Source organism: Peromyscus maniculatus, chromosome 3, assembly GCF_049852395.1.
Source record: "Peromyscus maniculatus bairdii isolate BWxNUB_F1_BW_parent chromosome 3, HU_Pman_BW_mat_3.1, whole genome shotgun sequence".
NCBI classification, from domain to species: domain Eukaryota; kingdom Metazoa; phylum Chordata; class Mammalia; order Rodentia; family Cricetidae; genus Peromyscus; species Peromyscus maniculatus.
In genome coordinates, this window is record NC_134854.1 from 45,809,962 (window position 1) to 45,824,322 (window position 14,361).

Consider the following 14,361-nt stretch of genomic DNA (forward strand, 5'->3'; position numbering starts at 1 on the left):
AGCAAACTGTAACAAAGAGTATAACCCAATCTAGATAGGACCTCCAGAGAAGCCCCCAAAGGTTAGGAAACTATAGAATCTTCCTATAATGAACAGTTATGTGGTACACAACCACATACATTCACTTATAAATCAATATTAAGTGCCCTCTATGATATACTGGAGAGTTCTTTCCTCTATATGTTGAAACATGAGATGTGTTTGATAAAAGAAAACTTGTCAGATTTTATGGTACATGTAGCTCAGAAGAAGAACATAACTTCATGTGCATGCTAGAAGCAATGTTAAGGGTGATAAATAGTAAGCAGAGATAAGATCAACTTGGCAAATAAGTATGCATGTGTGTATATCTGTGCACATATACATATATAGTATATAGACTTTGGATTGCTCTGTGTGTATATAAAATTACGTGTGTGTGTGTGTGTGTGTGTGTGTGTGTGTGTGTGTGTGTGTGTGTGTATAATTACAAAGTGGATTATACTAATGGGTATAGGTGGAAAGAAGAATGTGGTTTTTTTTAGGGCTATCATGAGTTGAAGAAACCTGTATACACTTTTCTGAACCCCACTTCACTGTGAGCTGTAACATATTCATGTGCATAAAGCAAGATAATTGATATAGCAGTAGTGACTTCAAAAAACATTCATATCAAGAGACATCATTGCCCTATTGTGTTTTATATCCATCATGGTGGTCATAGTCTAAAATACACATGTCATTTAAGCTTCAGCTAAAATTAAGAATAAAAAACATATGTATAAACCCTCGTCAACAATAATAATAATAATAGGGAATCTGACTACTGCTACCACAAGGTGGTAGTGACAACCTTGTTTGGAAAAACTAGTGCTGATGACACAGTACTCTGGTGTTGTGGACAATGAAAAATGTACTTGTACTATGTGCTCGCTACATTCTCTTCAGACTCAGCCTCTTTGGATATACAAAACACAGTACACTGGGGGTGTAACATTATGCATCAGTTAGATTGGCTACCTAACATCTCCAGATGACAGATTTAAGTGCGTCAACTCAAATAAACAGAAGCTGTGTCTACCAGAGAACCTTGCCAAGTGCTTCTTAGGTATGAATAGTGCTCCAATAAAGCAGTTAATCACTGTGGGCATGGCATAGTCTGCCCACATCTGTCACTTCGGGACAGACAGCTAGAGTAACATTATTTTTCAATTGTATTGCTATATCATCCTAATTAAGCATTTATTTGAACTCCAGTTTCACATTGTTTGAGTTAAGTCTACAGAGTAACAGAATATTCTAAAGTAGATAACATAAATCTTCAAAAACAGTTCATATACATATGTACATGTTATTTCATTTATATTTATTTTTATTTTGTGTGTATGATGTGTTTGTGCATTGTGTGTGCGTTGTGTACTTATTAGCATAGGTGTGCGCATGTACACATGCATGTTGAAGCCAGAGGTCAATGTTGGTAATTATTCTTCAGCTATTAGCATATTACATTTTAAGACAGGTTCTCTCGGTGAGCCTGAAGTTCATCATGTTGGCTAGACTGGCTGGCCAGTGAACTTGAAAGAGCCACCTGTCTCCACCTGACACTTGCCTGTTGGGTTACAAGTGCAAAAAAATGAAACCACACCTGACATGTGGATTTTATGGCTCCAGGGATCAGAAATCAGGTTCTCATGCTTCTTTCCTGGAACCTCAGTGACCAAACCACACATTCATGTCTTTATAAGTACTTAAAAGCTTTCTGTGACTACTGAACACAGCAGGTGTGAAAAACTTTTCCTGTGATCAGAAATCACCCACGACCTTCCCACTTCTATCCTTCATTCACCATCCCCCAAGCACTGTGTGTTTCAACCACACAATGTCACCACATTTATGAATTCTTATTATTTTATGTGTTTCACCTAACTATTTTCTCATTTCATTTATGATAATCAGAGCCCCCATTACTTAAACCCCAGTGATCTTTGCAGACCTGCCTAAACCACTATCTCCTTTTAGAAACTGTTTGAATTAGAACTAATTAGCTTCATGCCTTTCCTTAAGCCTAGCATGTCATGTTTTGCACTTCAATTTTGGCACAACTGACATATTATTGTGTTAGATAATAACCATAACAAGTAGAGATCAATTTCAGTTGTTTCTATTTTTTCATTCTGGCCTTTTGACTTCCTTGTGATAGAGATGGCCCTTGTGTGTCAAATAAGTTAATGATGCATTGGTACATAAGATAATGCCAGTGCTGTGAGAATTTTCTAATACTGGCACCTTTAGCTATTATACCTAACACGTTTGAAATTTAACATTTCAGCAAATCCTTTTAAAAAAAATGTAGAAAATGATACGAGTTGTGTATCCATTGGTGCTGACTTCAACATTATTTTTTTGGCTTTTGTTGTGAATTATGTTAGTTGTACTCCCAATTTGTGAGACATTTAGGGGGCAGTTTCAGAGCCTTCACAGATCTGCCTACCATTCATTCAACTTCCATATTCCTCTGCTGAGTGTTAGAAGGACCAAACCAGAGAATATAGCCCAAAGGAGAAAGGATGCTATCAGAGAGAACAGGTACATTTAGAAATGGGTTTGGACACTCGGTTAAAGTAGCCACCTTGAATGAAAACATACTGGCACATTTTTAAGTACTATAAAGAATTTAAATGTAAATTTATGAATGATGAATGAATGCTTAGTACTTCTTAGGAAACAGATTATTATAACAATTGATAAAGATTTGCACTCACTTGGTTTTATCCGTTGGTAATGTGCTTCTGATTTATTTATTTATTTGTTTGTTTGTTTGTTTGTTTAAGGACAGGGTCTCACCATGTAACCCTGCTGTCCTGGAACTCAGGGTCGTCCTGTTTTGATCTCACAGAGATCTGCCTCTTAAAAGCTGGAATTAAAGACAAGAATGATCATGTCTGGCCAAGTGCCCTATTTTTATTGTGTATTTTTTACTCAAGAGTTAACTTTGCTTATATTCACTGAAAATAAACTATTAGTAAGGAGATAGCAATAATATTGAATTACTGAAATGACAAAACAAGATATAGCATGTCTTCAATAGATATTTATTACAAATTTACTGTAACAACTTAATATCCATTCCACTCTTCACTATGCTCTCCAACCAGAGTCTGGTCACTTTTAGAAGGGGATGACTGTAGATCGCCATATCAAAAATGTCTTTCTCACTATCTTTACTTTGGTGTGTCATGGTTGACAAAGCACCCGAATCTCATTTCACTGTCTTAGTGTCTTGCTATCCACACAGATGACAATTGCTTTACTTGGCTTAGACAATCCATTTTTAAGAATGAATCCTTGAGATTGGTTATTATCTTTAATTTATAAATCCAAAGGTGTTCTTAGCCATTATTTAAATTAGTGGGATATTTTTCCCTCAAAGGTAAGTATGAATATATTCCCCCATGGTTTTTCCAGTTATAAATATCTCTAATTAAACATGGGTGACCAAAAAACAAATTTGTTTATTTCACTTTTTCTTTTAGTGCCTTCTATTTTGAAGCTTTCCCCTCAGGAGTTGGGGATGGCTCAGTGGTTGAGATCATTATCTGTTCTGGCAGAGGCACCCGTTTCAATATCTAGCACCCACAAGGTGGCTCATAACTGTCTGCAGCCCCAATTTTAGGACATCCTATACCATCTTCAGGTCTCCATGGGCATCCAGCACATATGTGGTGCTATACATTCATACATACAAGCAAGAACTCACACCTAAAAACAAAACAGAAGAATCTTAAAAAAAAAAAAAAAAAAAAAAAACAGAAAAAAACTGTCCTCTAAAGCTCCAGTGAACTTTGTGAGAGCTACTAAAAGCCAACATTGATTTCAACTGTAAACAGTCATGAGCTGTACATCTTGAGGTAACATGGAATGATGGAACCAGAGAGGGCCTAATACAGGAAGAGTTGGGTAATGGCCTCTACTACTTAGAAATTTACTGCCTTGCAGAAAGAACATTGACCAGTTTTGCATCAAACTTAGCAAGCCTATGTCAACTTTCTCATTTCACCGACATAGAATATTCTCTTATATCTTTATTTTGTAATTTTTAAAAGTAATTCTTTAGTTTTATTTTGTGTATATGGATGTTTTGTCTGCATATATGACTGAATACCATATACCATGTGCATATGGCATCCAAAGAGGACAGAAGAGGATGTCAGATCCCCTGGAACTAGAGTTACTGGCAGTCCTAAGCTGCCATGTGAACTCTGGGAATTGAACCCAGGTCCTTTGGAAGAGCAGCCAGTGCTCTTACCCACTGAGCCATCATTTCAGTTTTGTATGTTTATTTGTATGAGCTCGAGTTTCCTGCTGATTTCCACACTAACGATTAAATAGGCAGCTAATACATGCCTACTATTTATAAAAGAATCGTGTATTTAAAAATAGGTTGGAATATATATTTGAAAATACATGATAAAAAGAATTCTCAAAAAAAATTAGTCTTTTTTTACAGTTTGTTAAGTCTTATCAAAATTATTTTCTGAGATTTTGCATAGAAAGTGCAAAATAGACATACATGTATGTATGAAAATGTTCTCATATCACAGGGTATAATGAACTTTGAAAAATATATTGAAAAAATAAATAATATTTAAAAATAAAATTGAATTATCATTGCTAAAATATTTACTTTGTTTCAAACCTAAATTGTACATGAAGTAATTTTAAGCATTTAACATGTAAAGTATATAAATATTTCAGTATTTTTTGTACAAAATAGGCAGTTGTAGCATAAACAGGAAAAGGTATCATAATAAAATAACTACAATAACTAGGGCAAAAAAAGGCAACACAGAATGTACTTTAAAATGCTGTTTTACAACAAAGTACATCCTTTAACATTATGTCTCCATAGCATGTAATAATGGAGAAGAATATAACACGGAATAAGCAAGGATAAAGAGGAGAAGAGGAGAGGATGTGGGTGAGAGGAAAGGCAGAGCTGTGGTAAGAAGTGGAAATAGAGGACAAGAGGAAGGATAGCAGCTTCAAAGTGCATTGATCTAAACTTAATTATAGTGCTGGAAATGATGGCATCACGTCCTTTAATTGGTTTTTAGAGTGTGCTCTGAGTTGTATCACTAAAACAGTATGAAGTATAACCTAAGTTGTCTTTAGAATCTTGAGGACTAATACCCCTGTCTGAATCCAGTCCAGACTTCTGCTCAGGCCACTCTTCCTCCAGCAGCTGCCTTCTTCTGGCAAGCCCCCAGCAAGAGCCTTGGTCCAAGGATAAAGGCAGACTCCATTTTCACTTCTACAAGAAAGTTCATCGACATCAAGTTTCCAGCTGCATGAGACATTGGATTAGCCACAAACTTTTTAATGGGTCCACTAAACTGTTTGGGGTCCACCTAAACTAAGCATGTCCTCCCCGCTTTCCCCATAGTGCACATTCATACCACAGGGTTCTGTCCCCTACTCTTGCCTTCTGGGAAACAAACACAGCTTTGCCTCAGCCTCTTGATGTAACCTCTACCTTCCTCTGAGAATGTAAGGGGGACCTCTCACTCTGCCACATGGACCTGAACACTCATCAGAACCCCAAATGCACCATCATCAATGGAACTGCACTGGAGCTTGAACGCATCATGCTGCCATGAAAATGTCCAACTGTCTATGGCACTGCTAACTCTTTTAATAAACTTTCTGTTATAAAGATGATCTGTTTCAGTGTCTCATCTGAATCCCAATTAAGACCCTTCCTGCCCTTGCTTGAGCATCTCTACACCAGCTTCCCCCTTTGTAAGACATGTGACTTTTATACACCATAACATTGGGCTCACCCTGATGTGCAGTGTCCGTGGTAACTAACAAGTGAGCAGACTCACTATAACTTGTCTGTGGTGCTGTCACTTAATTCCTACACTCCCGTGGCAAAATAACCAGAAGTATTTCAGACTACTATGTATTTAATTCATCTGAATTTTCCTTTCAAAGTAATTACTGGACTATTTAAAGATGCCTCCCAGATATGACATGTTTCATAATCGCAAATGTGAAAACTGAATCTTATACACCTTGGCAAATCCAAAAGAAAATACTTTTTGAAGATGGCACTATCAATCAATACACTTTCAAGGATCTGCTGTAAATTCTTCATATGCAAATGATCAAAATTGAAAATTCCCGAGGAAAAAGTGGAGCAGCATGGCTTTGTGATCATTCAAACTTCAGATTTCCTTGTATGGTTTTAAGGTCTATTATTCCACATACCCTCAGCCTCCTCTGTAATGGGAAAGGGGTTGGAGGATTTCAGTCCCCAAACGGCAGCCTTTTAGACTGGACTTTCCCGCTGCAGAGATTTCTCAGCCTGTTAATTCATAAGCACATGGGGATTGAATTCAGAACAAAGGTATTTTAGTCTCAACAACACTTCAGGTCGATTTAAAAACTTGATTGCTCATCGGATTTTCTATCTCCAGCATGAAAATAGTCATGTCACTAAACTTAACATTGAAGGGTCAAGAAGATTTTAAAATGTCATAACAAGTTGTTCCCGTTCCAGTGTTCAGAGGAGGTGAATACAGTGTGACCAAAATAAGGTTAATACTGTAACATGCTCAGTTAAAGCAAACACGGAGTGTTCCGCATTTCATTATCGCATCCATTGTTGCTTTGGAGAAGTGGTGGGTGATTTGCCCTTGGAAGAATGTATTCAAGATCCAATATGTGACCTACAAGCTCTTACTATGGAACCATACATGAAGGAGTAGTGTTTGAGTTAGAATTTAAGTTTGGGAATGGTAGAAGTAGAAATAAGTTGATTTATGAGGCTTCAGAGACTTCCAATCTACAATGCTTCTGGTTGTTTCACATTTTGTCAAGCACAGATGATCGCAGGTTCAAAACCAGAGGGGCACTGGAAGCAAATATGCTGATACAAGACAATTAAAAATCTTCAGCCGTTTTTTGAGATAAAAATATATAATTAGGGACTCAAGAATTATCCCAACCTGTTCATTACAAGAACATAACGGAAACTCTCTTCAACCCATCCCATCTGGGAAAATTATATTATTCCTGGTACTTCACACTAAAGAAAATTAGTTCTGATGGTAGAGGGCATGGTATATTCAAGTTGATCATTTTTAGTAAAAGAGTCAGTCTTTTGGCTGATGTCAACATTGGCAATAGAGACTAAAGAAACTTCTTGTTGGATCTGAAGGAAAAAGAACAAAATTTAATTTAAACTAGGATTGTGAGAAATGACCCAAGAACCTCATGTTTTCTCAGTTCTTCCAGCAATCCTTTTAGGCTCAATTTACCAAGGTAGGCCAGAGTGTCCTGACAGTGTGCCCAAAGGCCAAAGCACCCCTATTTCCTTTAAACTTCAAATAAGCCTAATTAAAGTGTATTAACCATTGCTTTGACTTGATTTCTAAATTTTATAGGAAGTAGATATAAATAGACAAGAACAAAACCTAATGGCCGGGAGAGGCTCAGGAAATTAACAGATGTCCTGAAATGTTTTAAGAAATTAACTCCTTAATGTTTACAAAGCACTTTAAAATATTTTATCTTAAATGCATATGTGTTTTGTTGGCTTGTATGTCTGTGTCTCACAGGTACACAGTGCCTGTGGAAGCCAGAAGAGACTGTCAGGTCCCCTGGAACTAGAGTTACAGAAGGTTGTGAGCTGCCATACGGGTGCTGAAAACTGAATTCAGGTCCTCTGGAAGAGCAGGCAGTGCTCTTAATCAATAAGCCATCTCTTCAGCCCCTACAGAGTGCTTATATAAGATGTTTTAGAGTAATGCTTTGAAAAAGTGTATTTGGCATTGCTAATGTAAAACTGTGTATTAATTTGTCAGGCATGTCAATTACAGCAGTCAGCAGGAAGTAACCTATGAGCGTGCATATCACTAAACACTTGAAGCAGAGAGATGCAGAAAATGTAAGGGCCTGTTACAAAGGAAGGCATATTATTTAGGGCTTTTTCTATTTGCTTTCTGGTGCGAATGCTTGAGACCTTTCACTGCTGATTAACCCTGTCTACAGCCAAGACTGGCAGGGGTGCTGAATGTTGTGGGTATTAAATATAGCTGCTCAATCCATCCAGTTGGCAGCCTCCCTGGAGTAAGAGATGTCAGTAAGAGAACGAGGCTTTAAGAACAAAATAGAAATTTGAGTAAAAAAATATAATAGTGAATATGTAGATTATTGGATCATACTAGAATTCCTTTTATCCATGCTATCCCTTATACTTCAAGCTAAATAAAAGTTAGTCTTTTTTATTTGTCTAAATATGACCTATGCACATATTGTTAAACATTCTAGTAATAATATCTATGGTTAGTGATATTTCATACCAGTAAATGTAAAATAGAGTATGGCAAGGCATTGCTCATAGAATAAATGATTCCAAACCCACAATCACAAAGGCAATCCTGGTTAAATTCATTGGGTTATCTCAAAATAACAATAACAAGACGTGAATGTGGGAAAGGCGCTTGAAAGAAGTAAGCAGGCATAATAGATGTGTGGAAGAAATTAAAGAATGCATTTTATACATGTGTGAAATTGTCAAAAACCATAGTGGAAAAAACCCACAACTAGTACAAATGACTGAGAACTACTGTAGACAATCAGGGCATGTAATATAATGAAATATAATTAAAAATTAGTAGTTTAGAAATCAAGATGATCCGATTTGTATTCTTTTGGGGAAAATGTATTTATTTAAAATATAGAATAATTAACAATAAATGGGAAAAGAATATTGATATAGATTCATTAGTGAGTGGGCTTATTTAGTACCTAAAGGCTAGTGAGAAAACAGCAACAAATTTTCTTGTTTAAAGACATCATCACTCTGCTGAGGTCACAGCACAAACATTTTCCTTCCATTCATATATCATATTCCTTCTAAAACCCCAAATGAGCTACTATTCATTCCTAGTTTTGACGTATTTCTCTTGTCAAAAATATCACTTAAATAGAAGTCACACTGAGGGAGAAAAAAAGTGTTTGAATGTGTCATGGTAGATGGTGAATTAACATGGTGGAGCTGAATATTAATATATGCAGCAAATTTGATCAATGATAACATGTGCTGTAACTTTTTGGAGGAGGTAGAAAGACATTAATTGGGATTCTATGTTGGCTTCACAATGAAACAAGAAGCACAACTAGATCTTTTAAAAAATGTATGGAGTGAGGGAATGTACAAAGCTTCACAGAGGAGAGCAGAGTGTCAATGTGTTCGTGTGAAGAACATGTCAATGTGACAATATATTTAGCTAATATTTGCATAAAACGGATATTCAATGTGTGAAACATAGGGCTATGTAATTAATTGCTCTGAAACAAAGGCACAATACAACCTTGAGCTGAAGACAAGTGGAATTTGTCTCCCTTTGTTTCACAATTTCCTACTTTCCTCTCGGTTGAGACTCTTTCTCTTGAGTTGAATGACCAAAACTGCCAAGAATATTCTAGGGACATCTCTCAGCAACTCGAAAAAACTGACCCATTTTTCACAAATCGTCTGGAACTTCCTGTATCCATCAAGAAGTAGTATCAGTGGAGCTGAGCATGGTTATGCATAACTGTGATCCAGGATCAGGAGTTCAAGGTCATACTCAGCTACATCATGTGTCTGAGACCAGCTTGGAGCATTTGAGATACTGCTTCAAAAACAAAACAAAACTATATCATAAATAAAATAAAACTTAAGAAAACAAAAGAGAAAAAAGACCAGTGATTTCAGAAAATCATTTCTAACCACTCCATGTCCATTGACTCTCATTTAATTGCTATTCAGAGCAATATCTAGAAAAACTCAAAAAATCATTTTGTTCTAAATATTCTCTACTATGCTTGTTTGTTATTGTTTTGCCAAAATATTTTGATTAAAAAAACTTATGTAAATGGATGTTTTGCCTATCTGTGCACCATACACATTCAGTGCCAGAAGAGGGCAGCAGAGGGCAGCAGAACTCCTGGGACTGGCATTACAGGCAAGAGGGAGGCACAGCTATGTGGGTGCTGGGAATCATTCCAGGTCCTCTGAAAGAGAAGATGGAATGCCTAACTGCTGAACCAGCTCTCCAATTATGAGTTGTTTTTGAATTTCAAAAAACTAGTCCATTAATCTATTTTCACAATCTATTTAGAGTTCCCCATCACCTATTTATTACCTGGTTGGAATTTATGTTTTCCCAGATCACTATAAAACTTTGCACTGGTTCTACAGAAGGAAAAAAAAAAGCAAAAGTCCACAGTAGCTAGTTCTACATAATTTTGAGCAAGATTAAAGAGTTTATGTCCAAAACCACGTCTTCCTCTTCTTTCTGTTTGCTTTCATATTTCATGACGATTTTAAGCTTACAGAGAACTTGTAAGTATAACCCAAGGAACTCTTATGTGACCCTGAATCACTTGAAGGTAAAACTGCTGTCAGAGTCTATCATCCCTAGTATGTTATTGTGTATTCTTCACAAGCCAGTGCTCTGTCATACAACCAGGAAGCCTAAAGGAACATGACACTTGTGATAATTTCTCACATCTAATGCACAGATGTCATATTTAGATTTTACATAATTTGCAACTATTTTCTATACAGTAAAAAGATCCATTTCAGCATCATGCCACATCAATTTTTATACCTCTTTTGTCCTAGTACAGGCATTATTCCTTTTCCTTCACTGCTATGACCTTGACACCACCATCACATTATGACCTTCATAACTCCATCTATCAATGTAAGTCTGTTTATAAGTCCTCATGATAAAATTTAGCTTACCTACTTTCATTGGGCATATCGCACAGGGATGACACACCCATCAGAGAGTGAGTGACATTAATCTGTCACATTCCTGGTGATGATAACTGAGCACATACCTGCTTCTGTGTTGCATACTCGGCAGTTCTTTCTGGTGCAATTAAGAACTATTTTGAGGGGAGATTCAAATTACGTGAGTTTTCTCCTCTTTGTGGATGTTCTTTTCTCTTCAGGTTAGACTTCTTATAAGGCAATGATTACTACAAGAATTGCCATATTGTGATTGTTTTATCCAATTATTCCTCTTACCATGATTAGGTGGCAGTAATGGGCTATTCAAGGAAAGCTTTCTTGGGTCAGCTTCATGGCACAGTAGGTAAAGGAACCTTCCACCAAACCTGATGATCTGAGTTTGATCCCCGGAACCCACATGTTGGAAGAAGGGGAAAAAAAACCTCTCAAGTTATCATTTAATCTCCATATGTGCTCCCCAATATCTACATAAACAAATGAATGAATAAAAATAAATAAAATGTGGTCAAATAAAACCCCCTTTTACCTGGCATGGTAGCACATAGCTGCAACATCACACTCAGGAGGCTGTGAAAGGGGAATTGTTGCAAATTTGAGGGCACATTGGCTACATGGCAATGTCCTGTCTCTAAAATAAAGGTTGTGGTCTTCTTTATTTTATTGCTCTAATTTATAATGGTATAAACTGGTGGATTCTTATGCTAAATAGTGAGTTTTAATCTGCTGCCATTATTTATTTTCATACTGACACTGTTTCAGATTTGGCCAATTAGGTGTCCTTCACATTAGTTTCTATGTCTTTTGGACTTGTAAGCATCATTCTTAGCATTTTCTTACTTTTTGATGTAAATAACTCATGCTGTATTTATTTATATCAGCCCTAAAATATATTCTTTGGAGGTGCCATTATCTTTCGGTGCAGAATAGCATTATAAACTAGTATGTGGAGGGCTATGTGTCCAGTGCACTTACAGTCTATTGTCCCCAGTCCTTTGCTTTGAATGAAGCTACATGGACATTTACATCAGCATGTTTGACACTCATCTATGTACACTGCAAACTGAAAAGTAGTCACCTTCTCTGGAGAAATTCAGATTGATTATGATTCCTGCCATGAAAGTTGCATCCTCAATTTCAAGCTGATGACTTCTTTATTTCATTTCCTAAAATTAGTTACAGGAAGACTAGAGGTATTGTTTTTATTTAAGTCTCTCATTAATACTCAGAAATAGATTGATAAATATTCTGCAAGATGTTGAGCTAAATTGCTCTGTAGTCTATTTCCTCCCACTAAAACAAAAGCCTTGTGTTTTAAGTGAAGTAATCCACATTCAAATATATTTTCTTCCATGCAATTGAATTGCAAATTCAAGAAAATCACAGATCGAAAAGTGCACTGGCTACAAATGGCATCCTTTCAAAGGGGAGTCATTAATTCAGCAAAACTCTGAGGGAAATAAGTACCTACTTCTGCTGCCAAGGTAAGTGCATGTTGGACTAAGTCTCAATGAAAAATTGTCCTCTTTCCAAAGTTTACCACAAGATAAGCACCAATTTTGGTAATAATTACACAGTTTGATTCTTTTTTTTAAAATCAGAGTTATTCTCAGTCATACATTGTATTTTTACAAAACCTGGCATTCTATGAGCATAATAAAAAAGGCACTGATTATTAACAGAACACCGTTGATTCTATAATATGCCCCCATTACACTATGGTAAGTCACATATACACATGGCATATTACATGCATTACACATGGTGAGCCACATAAGGGGAGCTGTAAAGACTTAAAGTAGTGAGAGTGGCTATGCCATTGTCCCTTCTGCCATGCTGTTGTAGATTAGTTCTGCCTTCTAGATAAATCATTACTTGTGTTTTCCTCCACATGGCACTGTAAGCTCTATGGAAAACCAACTTTGTGTGAGAGAGACACTAGCTGTATGATTCAGCTACTACAGGGAGAGCAACTGGAAAGCACATGTTCCAAGACCCACTCTTAGCGATCTCTCTTTAGATTTTCAGAACACAACAGGTCTGGAGTCTGATAGCATCAAATTACAGGCCAAGCACTTATGAATGCCACTTTCAAATTCATAGTGGCATACTGTGTCACTTGAACCTGAAAGAGGAATATGGGTGATGGAACTGGCTAAGACCAGAAGAAGGGTTGTACACACAAATATATTCCAACAGGAAAGAAAAATTATTTTTTAAAAAAGGAAAATATCCGTAATACTGGAGGTTATCAAGCTTAGATGGGTGACTCAGCTTACAGCCTCACTGTCTTTTACTCTACCACTCAATTTTAATCCCAACGAAAGCCCTTTTGGTGGCCAGTGTGATGGCTCAGCAAGTCAAGGATCTTGCTGCCAATCTTCATGACTTGAGTTTAATCCTTAGAACCACATGGAGGAAGGGGAGAACTGACTCCTAAAACTGTCTTCTGACTTCCACACATGATATGCTCCTCAAACACACAAAATGAACAAATAACAATACAATAATTGGCTAAATGCCCTTTGTTGCACCAGTATTCCCTAAAATGGTATCTCAATTTCTATTTCTTGTTGCTATGATAAAATAATTTGACAGAAGCAACCCCAGGGTTCAGTTTTCAGTTTAAGGGTATAGTCCAGGATGGTGGGGAAGTCAAGTCATAACACATCCACACTTGGGAAGGGGAGAGAGATGAACACCTGTGCTCAGCTAGCTTCCTCCTTTTCACACAGTGTAGTACTCAAGCTCAGGAAATTATGTCATTTCCTTTTTCTGTAGATCTTCCCACCTCCATCTACCTAATCAACATGTTCTCTCACAGGCATGCCCAGAGGCCACATAAAACTTCACATATGTACCTAGGAGCTTACTTTCTAGTTCATTCCAGATCCTGGGAGGTTGAAAATTTACACTAATCATCAGAGATGGGCTTCTGAAGCAGTAACATTTCTGATCGGTGGGGTGGGAAGTCCTAAGTAGGCTCATTGCCATACCTTCAACCTTCAATTCCTGTTTCCTCAGTATTGGCTTTCAGTAGTGAGCAGACGGACTTTGCTCTGGTAATCTCATACTACTGGTGTGTGTGTGTGTGTGTGTGTGTGTGTGTGTGTGTGTGTGTGTGTGTGTATGCAAAATATAATTTGCTAAATATATGTAATATACACTATATAATGCAATATGTACTATAATATATATATATATATACACACTATATATATGAATATGTTTTGCCATCAGATATAAAGAAGTCCAGAATAATGTCTCTCCTCAAACAGCTAACTCTGGCTGAAATGTTATTTGGAGTTCAGTACTAATGAAAGAAAGCCCTCCTCCTATGTACTCTGTAAACAGATAATAACATCTCCTTGTGAAGGTATGTCCCTTTCTATCTATCATTCTTCTCATTAATGTGCCAGGAAGACATTAGCTTTATTACTAGACACAAGGGGACATTGAGAATGAGTCACTATAAACAAACCCTGCAGCCAACCCTTCTCTATCATTAGTTTCCGCACACATTTGCCTTTCCCGGATTTGCTGCCCTCAGAAACTTGAAGTTATTTCCCTTG

General features: G+C 36.9%; 1 protein-coding gene across 1 annotated transcript in view; it reads right to left on the bottom strand.

Annotated features, from left to right (window-relative positions):
- Nucleotides 1–14,361, bottom strand: part of Cntnap2 (contactin associated protein 2) — a 2,081,518-nt gene that overhangs the window by 1,274,208 nt on the left and 792,949 nt on the right. The window lies entirely within an intron of this gene.